The 26,233-nt window shown below is 45.5% G+C and overlaps 1 protein-coding gene across 2 annotated transcripts in view; it reads right to left on the bottom strand.

Moving 5' to 3' along the window:
• The window catches only part of LOC130267442 (tetraspanin-11-like), an 81,922-nt gene extending 71,922 nt beyond the window's left edge, over positions 1-10,000 (bottom strand). Inside the window, exon 1 of one of the 2 annotated variants that reach the window (XM_056517273.1) lies at positions 9,796-10,000. The gene's annotated coding sequence lies outside the window, so the exon portion shown is untranslated. The remainder of the gene's footprint in view (positions 1-9,795) is intronic. The other variant, XM_056517272.1, reaches the window with a different exon arrangement.
• Between the last annotated feature and the right edge of the window lie 16,233 nt (positions 10,001-26,233).

The raw sequence follows: 26,233 nt of genomic DNA, 5'->3' as shown, positions 1-26,233 counted from the left end.
GATCTCCCCCGTGGACCAATCCAGGGTTGGGGAATGGCGTTGAAGCCACGGTAGTCCAAGGAGAATTTCGGAAGTGCAATTGGGGAGGACCAAGAACTCAATTTTTTCTTGATGAGGTCCGATGCACATTAGAAGGGGATCCGTGCGGTAACGTATGGTACAGTCCAATCTTTCATTGTTAACACAATTGATGTAGAGGGGCCTGGCGAGACTGGTTACCGGGATGTTGAACCTGTTGATGAGAGAGGCCAAAATAAAGTTTCCTGCAGATCCGGAATCCAAGAAGGCCATAGTAGAGAAGGAGAAGGTAGATGCAGATATCCGCACAGGCACAGTAAGACGTGGAGAAGCAGAGTTGACATCAAGGACTGTCTCACTTTTGTGCGGAGTCTGCGTGCGTCTTTCCAGGCGGGGAGGACGGATAGGACAATCCTTCAGGAAGTGTTCGGTACCGGCACAGTACAGGCAGAGATTCTCCATGCGGCGTCGTGTCCTCTCTTGAGGTGTCAGGCGAGACCGGTCAACTTGCATAGCCTCCACAGCGGGAGGCACAGGAACGGATTGCAGAGGACCAGAGGAGAGAGGAGCCGGGGAGAAAAAACGCCTCGTGTGAACAAAGTCCATATCCTGGCGGAGCTCCTGACGCCTTTCGGAAAAACGCATGTCAATGCGAGTGGCAAGATGAATGAGTTCATGTAGATTGGCAGGAATTTCTCGTGCGGCCAGAACATCTTTAATGTTGCTGGATAGGCCTTTTTTAAAGGTCGCGCAGAGGGCCTCATTATTCCAGGATAGTTCAGAAGCAAGAGTACGGAATTGTATGGCGTACTCGCCAACGGAAGAATTACCCTGGACCAGGTTCAGCAGGGCAGTCTCAGCAGAGGAGGCTCGGGCAGGTTCCTCAAAGACACTACGAATTTCCGAGAAGAAGGAGTGTACAGAGGCAGTGACGGGGTCATTGCGGTCCCAGAGCGGTGTGGCCCATGACAGAGCTTTTCCAGACAGAAGGCTGACTACGAAAGCCACCTTAGACCTTTCAGTAGGAAATTGGTCCGACATCATCTCCAAGTGCAGGGAACATTGTGAAAGAAAGCCACGGCAAAACTTAGAGTCCCCATCAAATTTATCCGGCAAGGATAGTCGTAGGCCTGAAGCGGCCACTCGCTGCGGAGGAGGTGCAGGAGCTGGCGGAGGAGATGATTGCTGAAGCTGTGGTAGTAGCTGCTGTAGCATCACGGTCAGTTGAGACAGCTGGTGGCCTTGTTGCGCTATCTGTTGCGACTGCTGGGCGACCACCGTGGTGAGGTCAGCGACATCTGGCAGAGGTACTTCAGCGGGATCCATGGCCGGATCTACTGTCACGATGCCGGCTGGCAGGAGGTGGATCCTCTGTGCCAGAGAGGGATTGGCGTGGACCGTGCTAGTGGACCGGTTCTAAGTCACTACTGGTATTCACCAGAGCCCGCCGCAAAGCGGGATGGTCTTGCTGCGGCGGTAGTGACCAGGTCGTATCCACTAGCAACGGCTCAACCTCTCTGACTGCTGAAGATAGGCGCGGTACAAGGGAGTAGACAGAAGCAAGGTCGGACGTAGCAGAAGGTCGGGGCAGGCAGCAAGGATCGTAGTCAGGGGCAACGGCAGGAGGTCTGGAACACAGGCTAGGAACACACAAGGGAACGCTTTCACTAGGCACAAGGGCAACAAGATCCGGCGAGGGAGTGCAGGGGAAGTGAGGTATATATATGGAGTGCACAGGTGAACACACTAATTAGAACCACTGCGCCAATCAGCGGCGCAGTGGCCCTTTAAATCGCAGAGACCCGGCGCGCACGCGCCCTAGGGAGCGGGGCCGCGCGCGCCGGGACAGGACCGACGGAGAGCGAGTCAGGTACGGGAGCCGGGGTGCGCATCGCGAGCGGGCGCCACCCGCATCGCGAATCGCATCCCGGCTGGAGGTAGTATCGCAGCGCACCCGGTCAGTGGATGTGACCGGGGCGCTGCAGTAACGAGAGTGTAGCGAGCGCTCCGGGGAGGAGCGGGGACCCGGAGCGCTCGGCGTAACAATTAAGTTAAGGGTGCCAATAATTTTGTCCAGCCTATTTTTGGAGTTTGGTGACATTATGTCCAATTTGCATTTTTTCCTCCCTTTTTTGGTTTAGTTCCAATACACACAAAAGGAATAAACATGTGAATACAAAACACGTGTTACTGCAATCCTTTTCTGTGAGAAATACTTCATCTTCTAGAAAAATTTCAGGGGTGCCAACATTTACGGCCATGACTGTATATAACGCTACGAGCGTGTGAACAGTATAGAGGCCATGAGCATGGGAATAGTATAAATGCTATGAGCGTATGCATAATATAAATGCCATGGGCGTATAAACAATATACCTGTCGTGAGTGTATGAACAGTATAAATGCCATGAGCGCATGAACATAAAAGCTATAACATAATACATAATGCTAAGAAACAAAACGCAATCACACACACTATGAATCGACACTAAAAACGCTATCAAGTTTACACCCTATGATTGCTATAAAACACATCCGCACTATAAATTCAATGAACATCTATGCACTAAACGCTATAGGCGTATAATTACTAAATGCATTGAACATATACGTACAAAAAATTCTATGAACGTATACACACTGCAGACACTATAACGTATCTATGAACGTATATGCACTGAACACTATAACATATAAAAAACTAAATGAAATGAACATTTACGCACTGTAAATGCTATGAACGTATACATTAAAAACTATGAACGTATACCCTTCTATGGGCAAGTACGTACCTGGCAGACAGTAATGGACATGCTTAGGAAGGATCTGCGCTTGTCTTGGGGCTAAATGGCTATGTTGTGAGATTACCATAACACTGTGGCTAGCTTTTTGTGTACTGGAATTTCCTCTTTGACTTTTCTTTTTTTGACTACAAATCCCACAATTCCATTTTCCTCCCTCCCACACATCAGTCACCCCACCCATTGAAACATAAATGAGCTGCATCCATTCAAAAGACCTGTGTTTTCAATCAGGGTGCCTACAGCTGTTGCATTAGTTGCAGATTGATCGCTCCACCCATTGAAGCAGACAGGCTCCCTGTCATCAGCTGACTAGTGAGTCAGGTCTTGGCCACATTGCAACCTGGAAAAAATCTGAGACAACAGTAATTTTGTATGCTGAAAAAAAAAAAAAATTGAAAATCACAGAAAAATTGTGAGAAAACCGTCACACCCAGGTACAGACACTATATTATGAACTACACTAACTTTACAGCCCCTGTAGCATAGCCAAATAAAAAAAAATTCCTGGAATACCCCTTTAACAACCAATCACAAAAACAGTGTTCCGGCAGCCTGAAAACTCTGCTGTACGGCTAAGGCTCGCGCCGGGTCATTCAAACCAGAACATAACGTTTCCGGCTGAGGCACACGTGACCCAGCAGAGGTGCAGCAGTGCACAAGAAGAAGTGCAAAGTGACAAACAGTGAGTGACCCTGTAGATTCAATAAGCCAGCCAACTCAGTACTAGGGATGAGCGGCAGGGGCCATATTTGAATTCACCATATTTCGCGAATATATGAACGAATATTTGTCCTATGTTTGCAAAATTTGCATATTCGCTATGTTAATTTTTTTTTCATGCGAAAATTTGTAATGAAATTTGCATAGTGCGCATGCGCAATTATTTATTTCACCTAAAAGAAGGGAGGGATCAGTGTCTAGTCTGGAAGTGCCGATATTTGCATACATTTTCATAAAAATTTGCATGAAAAAAAACACGAATATTCGTCATTACAATATATACATATATACATATATAAATCATTATATTCTAAATATTCGCGAAATTGCGAAGTGCCGATATTCGCGGTAAAAATTTGCATGTCGAATATTCGCATTTGCGACAGTACTAGTTCTGAGTGCTGAGCCCACTGTGGATATAACTACTGCAGCTCCAACCTACAGCCTTACCAGACCGTGATCTGCGTTCGCTGGATCCCGGATCCCGCCACTGCTGTGGGCAGAGCCAGCGGACCATGTACATTACACTACCAAACTCTCCTAAATTGAGGGTCCCAACACTGACTCAGAGAGTAAAACCAGCCACCATGGGGCCCAAATCGGCAAAATCATCCGCAAAACGGCATGTACGCCCCGCCACTACACACGACTCCTTAAAGGGGTTCTCCGGTGGAAAACTTTTTTTTTTTCTTATCAACTGGTGCCAGAATGTTAAACAGATTTGTAAATGACTTCTATTAAAAAATCTTAATCCTTCCAGTACTTATTAGCTGCTGAATACTACAGAGGAAATTCTTTTATTTTTTGGAACACAGAGCTCTCTGCTGACATCACGAGCACTGTGCTCTCTGCTGACATCTCTGTCCATTTTAGGAACTGTCCAGAGCAGCATATGTTTTCTATGAGGATTTTCTCCTACTCTGGACAGTTCCTAAAATGGACAGAGATGTCAGCAGAGAGCACTGTGCTCGTGATGTCAGCAGAGAGGTATGTGTTCCAAAAAGAAAAGAATTTCCTCTGTAGTATTCAGCAGCTAATAAGTACTGGAAGGGTAAAGATTTTTAAATAGAAGTAATTTACAAATCTAGGGACAAGGAAGGGTGGAGCCAGCACTGAATAAAAATATACTTCTTTATTGTAATCCAAGATTAAAAATCCATAGAAGGCAGGGAAAATCAGCACTAGGACAACAAAGTGCAAAGTTGCATGATTGGAACTCCTCAAACACCGACGCGTTTCAGGCCATCAGGCCCTTAGTCATGTTTAACTTTCTGGCACCAGTTGATGAAAAAAAAAAAAAGTTTCCCACCGGAGTACCCCTTTAACACCCTGCCTAGAAGTGCGGAAGATATCCAAGCTCCTCGCACAAATACAGCCTGATAGGCTTAATACTTATGCTACAGTTGAAGTACTCCAGCAATGTTGTTGCAGCTTTTCCTAGGCATCCGCATTTACTTTGTGACACCTTCAGGAGTTATTCTTGCAAACCTAAGGTTTTTCATATTTAAGTATGCACATTTATATTTTGTCATAATTTATTATGTATAACTGTTTGTGCTATTAGCAAAGCATTAATGTATGGTTATGCGTGCGTATGTTCACCTTGTTCATTTCCGTTTCTTGAGTAATGGTAGGGGTTAACATGTTGTGGTTGTGTGACCTGGCAGTATTAAAGGGGTACTCCACTGCCCCAGTGTTCGGAACATTTGTGATGTCACTGACACGCCCCTCGTGATGTCACGCCTCGCCCTCTCAATGCAAGTCTAAGGAAAGGGGGAGTGGCGGCCGCCACGCCCCCTCCCATAGACTTGCATTGAGGATGCGTGGTCGTGATGTCACAACGAATGCCGGGTGCTGAACAGATATTGTGGGGGTCCCAGCTGCGAGACCCCTGCGATCAGACATCTTATTCCCTGTCCTTTGGATAGGGGATGAGATGTCTGGGGGCGGAGTACCCCTTTAAAGTCCCACCCCCAAATTCTATGCTGCTGGTTTTCGGAGTGCAGGTTAAGACCTGTACAACCTGTACGGAAAAAAAAGGAGATTTCAGATTACAAAAACAGGTGGTTTTCCAGTCAAGTTGTTGTTGGGCTGATGAAATGGTGACTGAATGGAGAGAAGGTTCGAGACAGGAGCCAAAAGTGAGAGAAGGTTTCGGGTGAGTCACAACCATGAAAGGGACATCACATGAGACAGAAGCCAAGAGAAAGAGAAGGCTTCTGCTGGTCACAACCGTGAGAGGGACCTCACATGAGACAGGAGCTGTGAGACAACCGGGAATTGATCCGAACGCACAAAAACATATTTGGAACATTTCCGAATAACCACGATAATACAAACATAAGATAACGAATACATTCCTTAACCGTAAAACGGAAGTAAATAATTAATTCGATTTTTTCAAATGGTCTTTGGGAGGTCACATGATCGGAGTTCATTGTCACATGATATCTTTTAGCCAATTAGCTTCTTCCAGTCGATCCCTACTGTATCACAGACAGTGAGGCTGTTTAATTAGTTGTGAGGTCGTCCTATGAGAGTTTGCCTGGTGTTACTGGAGGGTGGAGTCTCAAAAATGGACGGTTTACCTGAGGAAAACTTGGCTTCTGGCACAGAGACAACTGCAAAATAAGCTGAGGTAACACCTGCTTTTATTACAAGAGAGGATCAGCGAGGCCTGCGTTAGAAGGAAGCGTTAGAAATAAGCATTAAAACGAATAACGAAATCGTCTGAAAACAAAAGTGAAACGAATGATATATATAACGAATAGATCCGAAATAACGAATGCATCCGACAGCCGAACAGTTTCCGAATAGAACCGGAAAAAAAATATCTACGAATGCGTCCGAAAACAGAATAAAATGAATTACTGCAACCCGAAGGTTTAAAGGGGTACTCCGGTGAAAACCTTTTTTCTTTTAAATCAACTGGTACCAGAAAGTTAAACAGATTTGTAAATAACTTCTATTAAAAAAATCTTAATCCTTCCTGTACTTATTAGCTGCTGAATACTACAGAGGAAATTATTTTCTTTTTGGAATTCTCTCTGATGACATCACGAGCACAGTGCTCTTTGCTGTCTTCAAAACTCTTTATTTATTGTTGTCCTTAGTGGGATTTGAACCCAAGTCCCCAGCACTGCAAGGCAGCAGTGCTAACCCCTGAGCCACCATGCTGCCCTTAGCATACATCTGCTATGTACGGTTCCTAAAATGGACAGAGATGTCAGCAGAGAGCACTGTGCTCGTGATGTCGTCAGTGTTCCAAAAAGAAAGGAATTTCCTCTGTAGCATTCAGCAGCTAATAAGTGCTGGCAGGATTAAGATTTTTTAATAGAAGTAATTTACAAATATGTTTAACTTTCTGGCACCAGTTGATTTAATAGAAAAAAGGTTTTCACCGGAGTACCCCTTTAACAGAACCAAAAAAAATGTTATCCGAAAAAAAAACGAAGCAAAACGAAAATTTTGGTCGTGCACAATTCTACTGCTGTGCCATCCCCCCCCCCCCCCCCCCAGCTTACCAAGAGGTTTATCCCCTACCCTGGTTTAGTCATTACAGACAGGTCTGTCCATACTGATGACTCCAATGAGTGAGTTGCCAATTCTATACATCATCATTGATCACAGTCCTGAGAATCATGATGCCAACTTGCAGGTTTACTTAGGTAGGTAAAGGGGTACTCCGGTGGAAAACACATTTTTTAAAATCAACTGGTGCCAGAAAGTTAAACAGATTCATAAATTACTTCTATTTAAAAATCGTAATCCTACCAGTACTTATTAGATGCTGTATGCTCCAGAGGAAGTTCTTCCTGTGGATCGTACAGCAGATGATAAATACTGGAAGACTAAGATTAAGATTTTTTAATAGAAGTCATTTACAAATCTGTTTAACTTTCTGGCCCCAGTTGATTTAAAAAAAAAAAAATGTTTTCCACCGAAGTACCCTTTTAAGTTGTTTTTTCTATTCACCCATGCTACCATAATGACTGGTAAAGTTCTTAAGATGTTATTCAGCATATTTATCTTTGGGTTGTCCATACAAATGGGTTAGTTGCCTGTTCTATCTGTTCAAACTGCTGGAACCACTTTTGGCAGAGAAGAATATCAAGGAGGCATTTGGTAGTTCTGTCCAGGTTGGCATCATCAAGGAGTAAGTTGCCCACTTGTTCTCACTGCTGCCACCACTGGTAAGAGATAATGATGTCACTAAAATGCCATTGGGCAAATCTGTTTGGATTGATGATACCAATGGGCAAACTTTCTTTTGTACTTCACCTCACTGCTGGCATCTTTGGTGATAGAAAAGATTAGTGTTGCTCGCGAATATTCGCAATTCGAATATTATTCGCGAATATCGCATATTCGCGAATTCGCGAATTTCGCGAATATAGCGCTATATATTCGTAATTACGAATATTCGTTTTTTTTTTTTTTTTTTTTTTTTTTTTTCTTTTTTCTTCACAGTACACATCACAGTGATCATCCCTCTCTGCTTCCAGCTTGTGTGGTGTAAAGAAGGCTGTAATACTACTGTGTGAGACTGTCATGCAAATATTCGCATATGCGAAAATTAGCATATGCTAATTTTCGCATATACGAATTTTCGCAAATGTAAATTTTGTATATGCTAATTTTCGCATGATAATTTTCGCATATGCGAATGTTCGCATATGCGAAAATAAAACGGAAATATAACGAATATGCGAATATTCGCGAATATATGACGAATATTCGTCCATATATTCGCGAATATTCGCGAATTCGAATATGGCCTATGCCGCTCAACACTAGAAAAGATATTAATGGGGGACATTTATTTATTTTTATTTTTTAAATCAACTGGTGCCAGAAAGCTAAACAGATTTGTAAATTACTTCTATTAAAAGAAAAAAAAAATTAGCATACAGCTGCTAAAAAGTACTGGAAGGGTAAAGATTTTTTAATAGAAGTCGTTTACAAATCTGTTTTAAAAAAAAATGTTTTCCACCGGAGTACCCCTTTAAGGCCACCAACCGTCCAGGATGTACCTTGAGGACTGGGTTGGGGACCACTGGATTAGAACAGTGGTCTCCAAACTGTTGCCCTCCAGATGTTGCAAAACCACAACCATGCCCGGACCATCCTAGAAGTTGTAGTTTTGCAACATCTGGAGGGCCACAGTTTGGAGACCATTGAGATAGAGAAACAGTAGCAACTTCTGACGGAGCCTAAGGAGAAGTTCACACATGAAACACAAAACCTACTATATTGCATTAAGTCATAATAAAAGCCTAAACATAAAACTATATTACAGTCAGACCATTTGGGATATCCCAATAGCTTCATCGGGGTTTGTCATAGCACTTTGTCTTAAAGGGGAACTCCGGTGGAAAACACATTTTTAAAAATCAACTGGAGCCACAAAGTTAAACAGCTTTGTAAATGACTTCTATTTCAAAATCTTAATCCTTCCAGTACTTATCAGCTGCTGTATACTACAGAGGAAGTTGTATTTCTTTCTGGAGTTCTTTTCAGTCTGACACTTCTGTCCGTATCAGGAATTGTCCAGAGCAGGAGGAGGTTTGCTATAGGGATTTGCTTGTACTCTAGACAGTTCCTGACATGGACAGAGGTGTCAGCAGAGAGCACTGTAATCAGACTGAAAAGAATTCCTGAAAGAAATGCAACTTCCTCTGGAGCATACAGCAGCTGATAAGTACTGGAAGGATTAAGATTTTTAAACAGAAGTAATTTACAAATCTGTTTAACTTTTATTTGTTTTCCACCGGAGTACCCCTTTAACTTTAGAAATGCATTTCCCGTTGAATGTCAAATTCAGCTCTGCTACGCCTGACCGTGTTGCCATAGTGACATGAGGACGAGACAATCTATGCAAAGTACATTATGGTAATGAGATCACATTGATAGCCTTTATTAATTGACATGGATAAGCGTCATCTACTTTACATCTTGACTCAATAAAACTAATGGCTGACCTTCTTCAGGCATTCACATCGTATGTCACATAACCCTCCCCGCCACGCTGCAATGTGAGACGTAGCAGAGCTGAGTTTATGCTTTGTGGTAAACGGACCGTATCATGTTATCATGCACTCATTTAGCTCTGCTACACCTCTACAAAACACAAATACCAATGGGCAACCCAAGTGTCATAAGTAATACTACTACACCAGTACAAAACACTATAGTAAACAGTATTACAATGATATAACATAGGTTGGTTTTGCGCGCCGCCGGTTTTACTTACCGTCTTGTTGTGTTTACTGGTGCACTGGAGACTTTTATGTGTCCTCTGTAATGTAATCAGTTGTTGTGGGATATATATTTATATATTTATTTATTTATTTTTTTCTTCTGAGAGCCGATGTCTTTTATGGAGCATGAAACAGCGGCTTTTAACCAGCATGTCTCATCATTAGGCTGACTGAGGCAGATCCTGTGTTATGAGAGTTTCAGAGAATCAAGGCGAAGGTTAATTGAACTTTTGCTTTTGGGCGGCCTCCAACTTTTTTTCATGTAGAGTGGAGCCAGGATGGTAGTTGACTACTGCCATCTGCTGGAGAAACTAGGTATTTGCCTCCCGTGTTGTGTGCAAAATAAATAAATAAATAATAATAATTAAATTAAATAGAAAAAAAAATATATATATATATACAAGTGGTCCCTTAAGTTACAATATGAATTGGTTCCAAGACGACCATTGTATCTTAAAGCCATAACTCTTTGGAAATCTGGTTATTGGTTCTGAAGCCCCAAAATGTAATCCAAAAATAAGAAAATGTGAGGATTAAGGAAAAATAACTAATATAGATAAAGCAAATCCTTACATATAAAAGTAAGAAAGATCTGCTGGGAGCTGTAATCACTGTCTATTTAGAGGACAGGAGCTTCTTCAGGGTCCTGTACAGTACACAGTGTCCTAAAAAAGTAACATGGAGCCGCCCCTACCTGGTGTCCATAGGAGGAGCTAACTGTACACAGGTAAAGAACACAGAACATGTAGTAGAGTAGTACAGAAAATGAAGTAAGAGTACCTCCCTGTACAGCCAGTCAGTGCATGCACTTCAGTAATACAGGGGTTTTACCCGTGACATGCCCATTCTGATCGGTTTGTTCTTTGAAGTATTGTATGTTGAGTCTGTGTTCAAGTTACAATGGTGCAGAAAAGACCATTGTATGTTGGTATGTTGAAAATATTGCAACCTGAGGCCATTGCAAGTTGAGGGACTATATATATATATATATATATATATATATATATATATATATATATATATATATATATATACCGTATGTCACGATGCCGGCTGGCAGGTAGTGGATCCTCTGTGCCAGAGAGGGATTGGCGTGGACCGTGCTAGAGGATCGGTTCTAAGTCACTACTGGTTTTCACCAGAGCCCGCCGCAAAGCGGGATGGTCTTGCTGCGGCGGTAGTGACCAGGTCGTATCCCCTAGCAACGGCTCAACCTCTCTGGCTGCTGAAGATAGGCGCGGTACAAGGGAGTAGACAGAAGCAAGGTCGGACGTAGCAGAAGGTCGGGGCAGGCAGCAAGGATCGTAGTCAGGGGCAACGGCAGAAGGTCTGGAATCACAGGCAAGGAACACACAAGGAACGCTTTCACTGGCACTAGGGCAACAAGATCCGGCGAGGGAGTGAAGGGGAAGTGAGGTGATATAGGGAAGTGCACAGGTGTAAACACTAATTGGAACCACTGCACCAATCAGCGGTGCAGTGGCCCTTTAAATCGCAAAGACCCGGCGCGCGCGCGCCCTAGGGAGCGGGGCCGCGCGCGCCGGGACAGAACTGACGGGGAGCGAGTAAGGTACGGGAGCCGGGGTGCGCATCGCGAGCGGGCGCTACCCGCATCGCGAATCGCATCCCGGCCGGAGGTGGTAACACAGCGCCCCGGGTCCGTGGAACCGACCGGGGCGCTGCAGTGAGGGAAGTGTAGCGAGCGCTCCGGGGAGGAGCGGGGACCCGGAGCGCTCGGCGTAACAGTACCCCCCCCCTTGGGTCTCCCCCTCTTCTTGGGGCCTGAGAACCTGAGGATCAGACTTTTGTCCAGGATATTGTCCTCAGGTTCCCAGGACCTCTCTTCTGGACCACAACCCTCCCAATCCACTAAAAAAAAAGTTCTTCCCCTGACCTTTTTAGAGGCCAAAATCTCTTTGACAGAGAAGATGTCCGAGGAGCCGGAAACAGGAGTGGGAGGAACAGATTTAGGAGAAAAACGGTTGAGGATGAGAGGTTTAAGAAGAGAGACGTGAAAGGCATTAGGGATACGAAGAGAAGGAGGAAGAAGAAGTTTGTAAGAGACAGGATTAATTTGACACAAAACTTTAAAAGGACCAAGATAGCGTGGTCCCAACTTATAGCTCGGGACACGGAAACGGACATATTTAGCGGAGAGCCATACCTTGTCTCCAGGGGAAAAAATGGGAGGAGCTCTTCTTTTCTTATCTGCGAATCTCTTCATGCGAGAAGAAGCCTGTAAGAGAGAATTTTGGGTCTCTTTCCATATGGTGGAAAGATCACGAGAAATTTCATCCACAGCGGGCAGACCAGAGGGCAAGGGGGTAGGGAGGGGGGGAAGAGGGTGACGGCCGTACACCACGAAAAACGGAGATTTGGAGGAAGATTCAGAGATTCTGAAATTATACGAGAATTCGGCCCAAGGTAGAAGATCTGCCCAGTCATCCTGGCGGGAGGAAACAAAATGTCGTAAATAGTCACCCAAGATCTGGTTAATTCTCTCTACTTGTCCATTGGATTGAGGATGGTATGCAGAAGAAAAATTTAATTTAATCTTGAGTTGTTTACAGAGAGCCCTCCAGAATTTAGACACAAATTGGACGCCTCTATCCGAGACGATCTGTGTAGGCAACCCGTGAAGACGAAAAATGTGTACAAAAAATTGTTTAGCCAACTGAGGCGCTGAAGGAAGGCCAGGAAGAGGGATGAAATGTGCCATTTTGGAGAATCGATCAACGACCACCCAAATAACAGTGTTGCCATGGGATGGGGGTAAGTCAGTAATAAAATCCATACCAATCAGAGACCAAGGTTGTTCGGGGACAGGTAGAGGATGAAGAAAACCAGCGGGCTTCTGGCGAGGAGTCTTATCCCGGGCACAGATAGTGCAGGCTCGCACAAAGTCCACCACATCAGTCTCTAGAGTCGGCCACCAATAGAAGCGAGAGATGAGTTGCACAGATTTCTTGATGCCCGCATGACCTGCGAGATGGGAGGAGTGACCCCATTTGAGGATCCCAAGGCGTTGGCGTGGAGAAACAAAGGTCTTTCCTGGAGGAGTTTGCCTGATGGAGGCTGGAGAAGTGGAAATCAGGCAGTCAGGAGGAATGATGTGTTGAGGAGAGAGTTCAATTTCAGAGGCATCTGAGGAACGAGAGAGAGCATCGGCCCTAATGTTTTTATCAGCAGGCCGAAAGTGAATTTCAAAATTAAATCGGGCAAAGAACAGAGACCACCTGGCCTGACGAGGATTCAGCCGTTGGGCAGACTGGAGGTAGGAGAGGTTCTTGTGATCGGTGTAAATAATAACTGGAAATCTTGATCCCTCCAGCAGATGCCTCCATTCCTCAAGTGCTAATTTAATGGCTAGAAGCTCTCGATCCCCGATGGAGTAGTTCCTCTCCGCCGGAGAGAAGGTCCTGGAAAAAAAACCACAAGTAACAGCATGCCCGGAAGAGTTTTTTTGTAGAAGGACAGCTCCAGCTCCCACTGAGGAGGCATCAACCTCCAATAGGAAGGGTTTAGATGGGTCAGGTCTGGAGAGCACGGGAGCCGAAGAAAAGGCAGACTTGAGTCGTTTAAAGGCGTCTTCCGCTTGAGGAGGCCAGGACTTGGGATCGGCATTTTTTTTTGTTAAAGCCACAATAGGAGCCACAATGGTAGAAAAATGTGGAATAAATTGCCTGTAATAATTGGCGAACCCCAAAAAACGTTGGATGGCACGGAGTCCGGAGGGGCGTGGCCAATCTAAGACGGCAGAGAGTTTATCTGGGTCCATTTGTAGTCCCTGGCCAGAGACCAAGTATCCTAGAAAAGGAAGAGATTGGCATTCAAACAGACATTTCTCTATTTTGGCATAGAGTTGATTATCACGAAGTCTCTGAAGAACCATACGGACATGCTGGCGGTGTTCTTCTAGATTGGCAGAAAAAATCAGGATATCGTCCAGATATACAACAACACAGGAGTATAGTAGATCACGAAAAATTTCATTAACAAAGTCTTGGAAGACGGCAGGGGCGTTGCATAGACCAAAGGGCATGACCAGATACTCAAAGTGTCCATCTCTGGTGTTAAATGCCGTTTTCCATTCATCCCCCTCTCTGATGCGGATGAGATTATAAGCACCTCTTAAGTCCAGTTTGGTAAAAATATGGGCACCTTGGAGACGATCAAAGAGTTCAGAGATGAGGGGTAGGGGGTAGCGGTTCTTAACCGTGATTTTATTAAGACCGCGGTAGTCAATGCAAGGACGTAGAGAGCCATCTTTTTTGGACACAAAGAAAAATCCGGCTCCGGCAGGAGAGGAGGATTTACGGATAAAGCCCTTTTTTAAATTTTCTTGGACGTATTCAGACATGGCAAGAGTCTCTGGGACGGACAGAGGATAGATTCTGCCCCGGGGTGGAGTAGTGCCCGGGAGGAGGTCAATGGGACAATCATAAGGCCTGTGAGGAGGTAGAGTCTCAGCTTGTTTTTTGCAAAAAACGTCCGCAAAGTCCATATAGGCCTTAGGGAGACCGGTTACATGAGGAAGCACAGGGACACGGCAAGGTTTACTGGGAACCGGTTTTAAGCAGTCCTTGGAACAAGAGGGCCCCCAACTCTTGATCTCCCCAGTGGACCAATCCAGGATTGGGGAATGGAGTTGAAGCCAGGGAAGTCCAAGAAGGATTTCAGAAGTGCAATTGGGGAGGACCAACAGTTCAATCCTCTCGTGATGAGATCCGATGCACATTAGAAGGGGCTCCGTGCGGAAACGTATAGTACAGTCCAATCTTTCATTGTTTACACAATTGATGTAGAGGGGTCTGGCGAGACTGGTCACCGGGATGTTGAACTTGTTGACGAGAGAGGCTAAGATGAAATTTCCTGCAGATCCAGAGTCCAAGAAGGCCACAGCAGAGAAGGAGAAGGCAGAGGCAGACATCCGCACAGGCACAGTAAGACGTGGAGAAGCAGAGTAGACATCAAGGACTGTCTCACCTTTGTGCGGAGTCAGCGGACGTCTTTCCAGGCGGGGAGGACGGATAGGACAATCCTTCAGGAAGTGTTCGGTACTAGCACAGTACAGGCAGAGATTCTCCATGCGGCGTCGTGTCCTCTCTTGGGGTGTCAGGCGAGACCGGTCGACCTGCATAGCCTCCACGGCGGGAGGCACAGGAACAGATTGCAGGGGACCAGAGGAGAGAGGAGCCGGGGAGAAGAAACGCCTCGTGCGAACAGAGTCCATATCCTGGCGGAGCTCCTGACGCCGTTCGGAAAAACGCATGTCAATGCGAGTGGCAAGATGGATGAGTTCATGTAGGTTAGCAGGGATTTCTCGTGCGGCCAGAACATCTTTAATGTTGCTGGATAGGCCTTTTTTAAAGGTCGCGCAGAGTGCCTCATTATTCCAGGATAATTCTGAAGCAAGGGTACGGAACTGTACGGCATACTCGCCAACGGAAGAATTACCCTGGACCAGGTTCAACAGGGCAGTCTCAGCAGAAGAGGCTCGGGCAGGTTCCTCAAAGACACTTCGAATTTCCGAGAAGAAGGAGTGTACAGAGGCAGTGACGGGGTCATTGCGGTCCCAGAGCGGTGTGGCCCAAGCCAGGGCTTTTCCAGACAGCAGGCTGACTACGAAAGCCACCTTAGACCTTTCAGTGGGGAACTGGTCCGACATCATCTCCAAGTGTAATGAACATTGGGAAAGAAAGCCACGGCAAAACTTAGAGTCCCCATCAAATTTATCCGGCAAGGATAGTCGTATTCCAGAAGCGGCCACTCGCTGCGGAGGAGGTACAGGAGCTGGCGGAGGAGATGATTGCTGGAGCTGTGGTAGTAACTGTTGTAGCATAACAGTCAGTTGAGACAGCTGTTGGCCTTGTTGCGCAATCTGTTGTGACTGCTGGGCGACCACCGTGGTGAGGTCAGCGACAACTGGCAGAGGAACTTCAGCGGGATCCATGGCCGGATCTACTGTCACGATGCCGGCTGGCAGGTAGTGGATCCTCTGTGCCAGAGAGGGATTGGCGTGGACCGTGCTAGAGGATCGGTTCTAAGTCACTACTGGTTTTCACCAGAGCCCGCCGCAAAGCGGGATGGTCTTGCTGCGGCGGTAGTGACCAGGTCGTATCCCCTAGCAACGGCTCAACCTCTCTGGCTGCTGAAGATAGGCGCGGTACAAGGGAGTAGACAGAAGCAAGGTCGGACGTAGCAGAAGGTCGGGGCAGGCAGCAAGGATCGTAGTCAGGGGCAACGGCAGAAGGTCTGGAATCACAGGCAAGGAACACACAAGGAACGCTTTCACTGGCACTAGGGCAACAAGATCCGGCGAGGGAGTGAAGGGGAAGTGAGGTGATATAGGGAAGTGCACAGGTGTAAACACTAATTGGAACCACTGCACCAATCAGCGGTGCAGTGGCCCTTTAAATCGCAAAGACCCGGCGCGCGCGCGCCCTAGGGAGCGGGGCCGCGCGCGCCGGGACAGAACTGACGGGGAGCGAGTAAGGTACGGGAGCCGGGGTGCGCATCGCGAGCGGGCGCTACCCGCATCGCGAATCGCATCCCGGCCGGAGGTGGTAACACAGCGCCCCGGGTCCGTGGAACCGACCGGGGCGCTGCAGTGAGGGAAGTGTAGCGAGCGCTCCGGGGAGGAGCGGGGACCCGGAGCGCTCGGCGTAACACCGTATATATATATATATATATATATATATATATATGATAGTGATGATAAATGGGGTGACATAAGCTTTGACATATGAAGTCCCATGGGCATCCTATTAAAGGAGATCTGCAGTGCTCCGAAGGATAGGGGATAAGTTTTAGATTGCGGGGGGTTTGAGCGCTAAGGCCCCCCGCGATCTCCTGTATGGGGTCACGGGAATGTACAGGAAAGGGGGCGTTCCGTCCCCACATGACGCGGCAGCCAGCACACCCCTCCATGTATCTTTATGGAAATAGCAGCAGCAGATACAGCGATCGGCACTCCCTTCACGGCTAGCAGCTAGGCATGTGTAACCAACTGGTGTATGCACGAGAAATGTCCCGATATAGCGGTGCACCGTGTAGCCTCTGTTCAGGTGCTAACACCCCCAAAGAAGAGCTTCACTAGCATAGGTACAAATGCAGCATAAGGAGACGTAAAGGGGAGCACTCAAAGAGTCCACTCACGGTTACGGTGCCAGGATCATCTTTATTCAGGTGCAGTTAAAACATCAGCTGGACGCCAGGTTCCCGTAGCAGGGTAAGCAGCTTTCACGCCCGCTCACACCCCAGTACTAACTGGCTGACTAAGGATATGCCGAAGAGCAATTTCAAATGTGGAGGGTGTAATTGGTGTAGCTTTTACTGTACAGACAAGTACATCAACATAGGAGGTATAGAAGTGACGTGTAAGGATTTTTTCTGTTGCAGAACAAAAAATGCTGTCTATGCCATCCAGTGCTGCTGCAACTGTTTTTACATTGGCTGTACCATAAGGGCAGTCAATGTACGGTTTCGGGAACACGTAAACTCGATCAGGACGGGGAAAGGTTCTCCCCGCCTGATCGAACATGTACGCGAGGTGCATAATAGTTATATTCACACCTTGCGTTTTTTTGTTATATAGTGTGTTCACCCTAAAGCGGGATTGGATACCAGAAAGACGCTGCTGTAGAAAGGAGGACGTTGGATCCTTAGGACGAATGCCCAGGGGGACCTTGGTCTTAATTATAGACTTGATATGAGCGTGTATTTATGATTGCATAGTAGTATTTTTATAACTTTTTACTCTGCAATTTTGTAAGTTGATTTACTGGTTTTACGTCCGCATCCCGTGTGTGTTTTTAATAAAGTTGTTTGTAAACACACACCCCTGCCGTCACGTGACTAAGGCAGGTGTATTTACCTGGAGCAGGTGATGGCAGGGGGTGTGGTCTGAAGAAGTGCGGGCGTGAAAGCTGCTTACCCTGCTACGGGAACCTGGCGTCCAGCTTATGTTTTAACTGCACCTGAATAAAGATGACCCTGGCACCGTAACTGTGAGTGGACTCTTTGAGTGCTCCCCTGTACGTCTCCTTATGCTGCATATGTATCTTTATGGGATTCATGGAGGGGCGTGACGGCTGCTGCGTCATGCGGGGACAGAATGCCCCCTTTCTTGTACATTGCCGCGGCCCCTTCTGATAGGGGATAAAGTTCAGAGCACTACAGATCTCCTTTAAGATACAAGATAAGGTACCACCATGAAGAAGATGCACGACCCGGTTGAAATGCGTTGGGTTTGGGGATGTTCTGATAATGGCTTCCAATAAGTCTTTACAGAGTTTGACCTCAAAATACTTCACAGGATTATAAGTTCTGCTGCAAGGAACCAGCTGTCGCTTGGATACAATGTCTCTACAGCAGGGATGGTGAACCTTTTTTAGCACCTTTTGGCTTAAATTGGTGATCATCTTTCTGGGGAATTATTTTGAGTAAGAGTTCTATTAGTCCCAGGTAAAAATGTTGGTCCTGGGCCCTTTTCCATATTTATCAGCGTGCTAGGGTATATAAAGGATGCATTTTGAACCCCCTCCAAAAAAGTAATAATAAAATGAACAAATATATGAATAAATAATGAAAAAATAAATAACAAAATGTAATGTCCCAGTACAGGACATGGTCCCACACTACACTTAGGCCCTGTCAGGTTGAGTCCCTCAGTGACCTTTGGGCTCTCCTGAAGTGTCTCCCCTGCTGTTACTTTAATGTTGTTTATTGCATTATGTGTATAGTCAGTGTATTAATGTATAGACAGTATACAGGACCTTTGGAGGGCTAATGAAATTGACTAAAGGACCTGTGAGATGTTACATGTTATGTTTATGTTACCCAGAGAGCACCAGCTTAACACATGACTTACAGCTTGACCTATGGGCATTTGGCTCAGCCCCCCTTTATAAGGAAGGGAGGTGCTGCAATCTGCCTCTTTTGCTCTTCTACCATCATTGCTTCTGAGGAACAGCAGAGACCAGATGTCTCAGTGCTTGTGTCCAGTACCTGGAAGGCCTCAAATCTATTGTCACTTCCAGTAAGTCAAGTCTATGTGTGGTGTTGGATTGTGTGGCAAGCCTTGTGGGGTGTAGGGTAGTTAGGGTGTTGCTGTTCGGGATGACAAAGGGCGCTGTTAACCCTTGTCACTCGTGACGCCAGGCCTATTGCCACCCTTCCCAAGAACAAGAGGTGATGCAGAAATAAAGGATTGTCCACAACCACCGTTAACTGAAAACTTGCAGGAACTTTTACTGAAGAATTTCTGTACATGCAGCAATAGTAACAGTCCAGATAACAGAGTCTCTATAGATATAGCTGAGCAGCGATTGACAGTTGGTTGGGATCAGATAAGCTCAATTTAGCATCTTAGGGATTGTATAGCAGAGATCCGCTGGATTTAAGGGTGCATTTAGGTCCAGTGATCTTGCGGTGAGTAGCGGGGAATTGCTTAGTCTATCTGCTAGGTTAGAGGCCTAGGCCGCAAGGCTTTGGCATAGTAAATCGTCTTGTAAGCTGCGGAGGTCCTACCTCTTCCAGAGTCAGCAACCCAAGAGAAGGATCAAGATGGCGCAGGTCCCTTATATGGGCAGGGGCTGGCCGTTTTGGATTGGTCTGCAACAACTGTCACTCACCGTTACAGTGCATTGTGGATGAACACGTCATGGGAACCTCCAAAGGTCCTGTAGCAAAACCATAGAGTTCTAACCTAATGACGTGACCCGCAGGTCCTGCTACGCTTGAATAGGTAGGCAATTACATATATACAGATATCTATACTTATATTTATAAGAACTTCTATACATTCATAGACTAACTGAGGGGTGACAAGGGGATAACTATAGGAGAGGGACCCCGACGTTCCTAGGGACTCTGACTATGGGGACCTCTACTAAGGTAACGTATGAAATACGGTACCGGGACACCACATATGTCTGCTGTCACTATCTACAGCCCAGTCAAGCCTAAAGTCAAGAATCAAAAGTCTATTACAAGTATAATTGGTCCCAGTAAGCTGTGAGGTCTTTCTGTGTTCCTGACCACCTCTCTGGGATTCTGGCCGAGCTGTAGAGACTATAACACCTGTCTATCCTCAGTAAAGCCTCCGTTAAACCATAACCTGGTCGTGGACTCTCATTTCACTGCCTAGCCATTGGGATAGCGGAGATATCGTTTGGGTTGTTCCCTATACCCAAAAACCACTCTGGCGTCATGAACATACCATCTGCCCCATCAACCTATACATCTACACCCAGTGGTCCCGCCATTCACCGTGGCTCACCACACATACATGTGGAGATAGGGCAAGGGGATAAAAAGAAGGGGCCACTTTATACGTATAATTCAGCCAGGGCGACTGGCAGCAGGACATGAGGGGGCCCATAGAAGTAGACCTGCTTGGGGGTGTCACCCCACTTGGGGGTGTCACCTGCTGCGGCCTACTAGAAACAAATTTGTAGGTGATGTCATTGTGTAATTCACCTCCTTTAACTTGGATTTAAAAAAATACATTTACTCAAAAATGATATAAATAGAATCCACCAAACAGCGCTTATGGTGAAAATTTTAGAAATCTGCCCCTTTTGCTCCAGTTCCTGGGACTGTTGTCAGTCAGCCAAATGTGTTACATATGATGTCTTCATATAGGGGGAGATTTATCAAAACCTGCGCAGAGTCAAAGCTGCCCAGTTACCCATAGCAACCAATCAGATCGCTTCTTACGTTCTTAACAAGGCCTGTGAAAAATGAAAGAAGCAATCTGATTGGTTGCTATGGGCAACTGGGCAACTTTACCTCTGCACAGGTTTTGATAAATCTCCCCCTAGACCCCAAATACATTACACTGCATCATATTCCTCAATACTGGCCTTATTACTTAGAGAACCAATCACAACTCAGCTTTACATTGTTCAGAGTGGTTTATGAAATAAAGCTGTGATCTGATTGGTTGCTATCCAGCCTGCAGCCCCGCCCCCGGTCCTTCTACAGCTCTGCACATATTTCTACCTGCTGATGATGTCATGACACCAGCCATTGTGACATCATGTAACCTTATCTAAGGAGCTCCTGAGCAGAAGGTCCCTCAGAATTCTGGGAGAAGTTGGAGTGTGTTTCTCATCGTGAAGATGGAGATGATCTATATCGCCGTGTGCAATATTCTCAATATGAATTGCTACGCAAAAGTGGGAGAGGAGGACGAGGAGAAACCGTTTATGACGGAGGAGGAAATAAAGGAAAGAAGGCGACTGTATGAGGCGGAACAACTGATGGACAAAGTCTTTACCACCGAGGACGATCTCAAGAAAGAGATGGTAAAACTCCGCCAAGAAGAGGCAGAAGACGAGTCAAGTTTTCTATCCCTCTTCTGTTGCTGCCTTCAAGCAAAGTAAAAAAAAACCTGGATACAACATTACCGGATGTGACTTAACTTATCGGACATGACCCTTTTACCGGATGTGACTTAATTTATCGGACATGACCCTTTTACCGGATGTGACTTAATTTATCGGACATGACCCTTTTACCGGATGTGACTTATTTCCTCGGATGTGACATTACTACTGGATATGGCTTTACTGGAAACTACATGCCCTTGGCTACATGCTATAATATAACATCAATATTTCTTTGTAATGAATAAACATCTTTGGTGGCTTCAGACTGTTGTTAAGACTCTTTATTAAAGGGGTATTCCAGGATTTTTTTTTATTTGACTATGCTACAGGGGCTGTAAAGTTAGTGTAGTTCATAATATAGTGTCTGTACCTGTGTGTGATGGTTTTCTCACAATTTTTATGTGATTTTCACTCCAATATTTTTTTTTTTATCAGCATACAAAATGACTGTTGTCTCAGATTTTTCCCAGGTTGCAATACGGCCGAGACCTGACTCACTAATCAGCTGATGACAGGGAGCCTGTCTGCTTCAATGGGTGGAGCGATCGCTTGGTGGGAGAGAGATCAATCTGCAACTAATGCAACACCTGTAGGCACCCTGATTGAAAACCACAGGTCTTTTGAATGGATGCAGCGTTAACTTTAAAAACGCTGGGGCCGCTGGGAGGAAGCGCACGCAGGGACGTCACTGACGTCCCGTGCGTGCGCCCATAGCAACAGTACAGCGGAGCGGAGCAGTGAGGAGGACGCGCGGGTATGGTAAGTGACCTGCGGTCATCTTCAGTGTTCCGACCGCCGCTTCCGGGATCTACTGCTATGGCCCATAGGCCATAGCAGTAGATCGTGACCCCTGAGCGGTGGCCCGAATACTCAAGTGGGGCAGTAAACAGGCATATAGCCTCCAGCCATACACTGTATATGGCTGAAGGCTGTATGTCTGTGGGGGAACATACTGCACCTAATGTGGGGGGAACTACACTGCACCTAATGTGGGGGAACTACACTGCACCTAATGTGGGGGAACTACTGTATACTGCACCTAATGTGGGGGAACTACTGTATACTGCACCTAATGTGGGGGAACTACTGTGTACTGCACCTAATGTGGGGGAACTACTGTGTACTGCACCTAATGTGGGGGAACTACTGTATACTGCACCTAATGTGGGGGGACTACTGTATACTGCACCTAATGTGGGGGGACTACTGTATACTGCACCTAATGTGGGGGGACTACTGTATACTGCACCTAATGTGGGGGACTATACTGTACCTAATGTGGGGAACTATACTGCACCTAATATGGGGGAACTATACTGCACCTAATGGGGGGGGAACTATACTGAACCTAATGTGGGGAACTATACTGCACCTAATGTAGGGGAACTATACGGCACCTAATGTGGAGAACTATACTACACCTAATGTGGAGAGCTATAAGGCATCTAATGTGGGGGACTACTGTATACTGCACCTAATGTGGGAAACTATACTGCACCTAATGTGGGGGCTATACTGCACCTAATATGGGGGAACTATACGGCACCTAATGTGGGAAACTATACTGCACCTAATGTGGGGAACTATACTGCACCTAATGTGGGGAACTATACTGCACCTAATGTGGGGAACTATACTGCACCTAATGTGGGGAACTATACTGCACCTAATGTGGGGAACTATACTGCACCTAATGAGGGGAACTAAACTACACCTAATATGGGGGAACTATACTGCACCTAATGTGGGGAACTATACTGCCAATCTAATGTGGGGGAGCTATACTCTTTACCTAATGTGGGGGGAACTATACAAAAATATAAAATTGTACTATTCTGATCCCTATAACTCTTATTTTTCTGTATATGGGGATGTATGAGGGTCATTTTTTGCGCTGTGATTTGTAGTTTTTATCAGTACCGTTTTTGTTTTGATGGGACTTTTCAATAGCTTTTTAGATATTTTTTTATAGTATTTGAAATGACGAAAAATGTTCAAATCTACGACTTTTGGGGCCCCACTTTTGATTTTGCCCAGGGCCACGCTAAGCTTAAAACCGGCCCGGAAACCTGGAAACGCCTTTCACCAGCAGTCCCCATCCAACCTGGCAGAGCACAAGGCTGCAACATAGCATTGTGTGAAAAAAAAGACGGGGTCTGAAAACTTTCCAAATACACTGTACATGGCATATGGTACATTCACCACATTTTGTTATGTTGCGTCCTTGTCCTCTTCTGATAATAGCTTCTCTCCCGGCCACAACAGGAGACCATATGCATATGTGTATTTTTCTCTTTTCTTCGGAGCACAATCCGTATTGTTACAATGTAATGATTTAATGTAACCTGTAAAATCTACTTAACTAATTTAAGCCATAAATTGTGCCAACAAGGCACTTCTCTAATAACCTCCTGTGCAGATCCGCTCCTGCCAATGAGCGTAAGTACACAGCACTGGATCAATACAGAATAAGAAAATGGATTTTGCTGGATGTAGGAAAACCCTACAGGTATCTTAGAGCTTTTATAAGTCCACTAGAGGTTGGATCGAGCCCCATGTGCTGCTAGATGCTTTTCTCTGGGTATTATAGAGCACCGTGCTATAAATCACTTATAAGTGGGACGGAGGGGAAGGTGCAAGAGGGAAGTCATAAACATTAATCATTTATCATGCTTAGTCCTTTAAGGCAGTGTTCCCCAACCCCGGGCCGCGGACCGGTACCAGTCCGTGGATCAAACGGTACCGGGCCGCCCGAGGAACTTTAAATAATTTTACTGTGGCGGCCGAGGCGCAGAGTATTACGCGCTCCTGAGCCCGCCCATTGTGTGACAATAGGGAATGAAAATTCGCTATTGTTACACTGATCCTCCTCCTGGCCACCCGCTTCCTGATTGGCCGAAAGGCAAACCTAATTGCCGGAAGAATTCACACAGGTCCCCTCACACTGTTCCTGTACTTACATCTCCCTGCAGCAGTCTATAACGAGACTTCCTTGCGGGGATGCGCGCGATTCGTGACATCATCGCATACGCAGCTCAGGACGTCAGGACGCTGACGTCCCGTGCGGTGCCTGTGAGGATGTCACCTATGTCACCGCTCTCTCTTCTCTCTCTCTTCACTCTTCTCTCTCTCCTCTCTCTCTCTTCACTCTTCTCTCTCTTCTTTCTTCTCTCTCTCTTCTCTCTCTCTCCTCTCTCTTCTCTCTCTCTTCTCTCTCTCTCTTCTTTCTTCTCTCTCTCTTCTCTTCTCTTTCAACTCTATTATCTCTCTCCTCTCTCTTCTCTATCTCTCTTTTCTCTCTCTTCACTCTTCTCTCTCTCTCTCCTCTCTCTCTCTTCACTCTTCTCTCTCTCTTCTTTCTTCTCTCTCTCTTCACTCTTCTCTCTCTTCTCTCTCTCTTCACTCTTCTCTCTCTCTTCACTCTTCTCTCTCTCTTCTTTGTTCTCTCTCTCTCTTCTCTCTCTCTTCCCTCGTCTCTTGTCTCTCTCTTCTCTCTCTTCTTTCTTCTCTCTCTTCTCTCTCTCTCCGCTCTCTTCTCTCTCTCTTCTTTCTTCTCTCTCTTCACTCTTCTCTCTCTACTCTCTCTCTCTTCACTCTTCTCTCTCTTCTTTCTTCTCTCACTCTTCTCTCTCTCTCTTCACTCTTCTCTTCTCTCTCTCTTCTTTCTTCTCTCGCTCTCTCTTCTCTCTCTCTTCTCTCTCTTCTTGAAAACAGGTACAATTCTACAAAGTTTCAATAAGGTTTGGACACAATCCTCTTGAGAAACTTTCGTAGCAGAAATAATATGGTAAAGTCTCTGATAACACAGAGTTGTTCTGGGATATACCCAGTCCAGTTAACTCTTCTCGAGGTGATTCTTTATAACTTGGAGTGCTGTTGACTCCTAGAATCTTGACCTAACCAGCCTTCAATAGCACTCTTATCATTATCAGTGCATAGTTTAAGAATTTGGGAAGCCCACAAACAGTCAAATGGTAGCAGAAGAGCACTTGCACAGCTACTCTCTTTGGGATAAAAAAAATATTCTATTTGGTTAGCAGCTAGAACTGGAGTGACTGACTATAAAGAGAGTCTTTCCTGGACTAGGGACCAAGCTCGTCTATACAATACATAAGCAGTCCACTGATTTTAATGAGCATGGTGTAATGCTGTGTTTCACCTGTGGCGGCACTGCAGTGTAACTGAGTAGGTTCTTTTAAGCATGAAATTTCAGCTCATTGTGATCTTTGTGATCTGCTTATTTTCAAGGAACTCTTCTAATAAAAAGACATATGAACCCTAAAACCCTTATAAAAGTGCATTGCGGTCAAAGAATAATAATGCACATCAGTTTGAACGGCAGGCATTAATAATTTAGGGCCATGTATCTTTAAATGGCCACAAAGTTTTTTGGGTGAAGGAACAGGTTCTCCTCATTACACTTATGAGAAGTCTGTCTGTTCTTTTCAGTTCTTCAGTATTCTTGCCCTGTTATATCATTTCCAGTTTACAGCTCCTAAGAGACGGTGACATGTGCCAGGGGTATACAGGGGGGAGAGCAATTAAAATGTGTTTTAATAGAGGAACGGAATACATTAACCTAAAAATGATCTCATATTCAGCATCATAACACTGACTATTTTTTTTAGTTAAATGTGGTTTCTAAGCCTTCAAAATATTTTTTTGCTTACTTTTCTATATTACAGAGTTCATTTAGTAAAATACATATTTAAAAAAAAGTCTCATTAGTAAGAAGTTTTAAGTGACTTTAGACTAATCGGTGCTTGAAGTTACAGGAGTGATACCCACAGCAGAGTGAGGGCATCCATATCACAACGCAGAAGGGGCACAGGCAATGGAGGAGCCCTGTGCCGTGATCCCTTATACTGGCAACTTACAGAACAACTTCTCCTTTTCAGAAACAATAGTACAAGTGAATACAAGAAACTTTGTTATATATCTTGTCAGAAAAAAAAGTTTATTTCCCCTCTTATCTGGCTCCTTTTCACTCTCTCTCCTATCATTCACTTTTGAAAAACAGGTTAAATCCATCTTG

This window comes from Hyla sarda, chromosome 4, assembly GCF_029499605.1.
Source record: "Hyla sarda isolate aHylSar1 chromosome 4, aHylSar1.hap1, whole genome shotgun sequence".
NCBI classification, from domain to species: domain Eukaryota; kingdom Metazoa; phylum Chordata; class Amphibia; order Anura; family Hylidae; genus Hyla; species Hyla sarda.
Note: the sequence above shows the minus strand (reverse complement) of the source record. Positions and strands in the feature narration are given on the sequence as shown.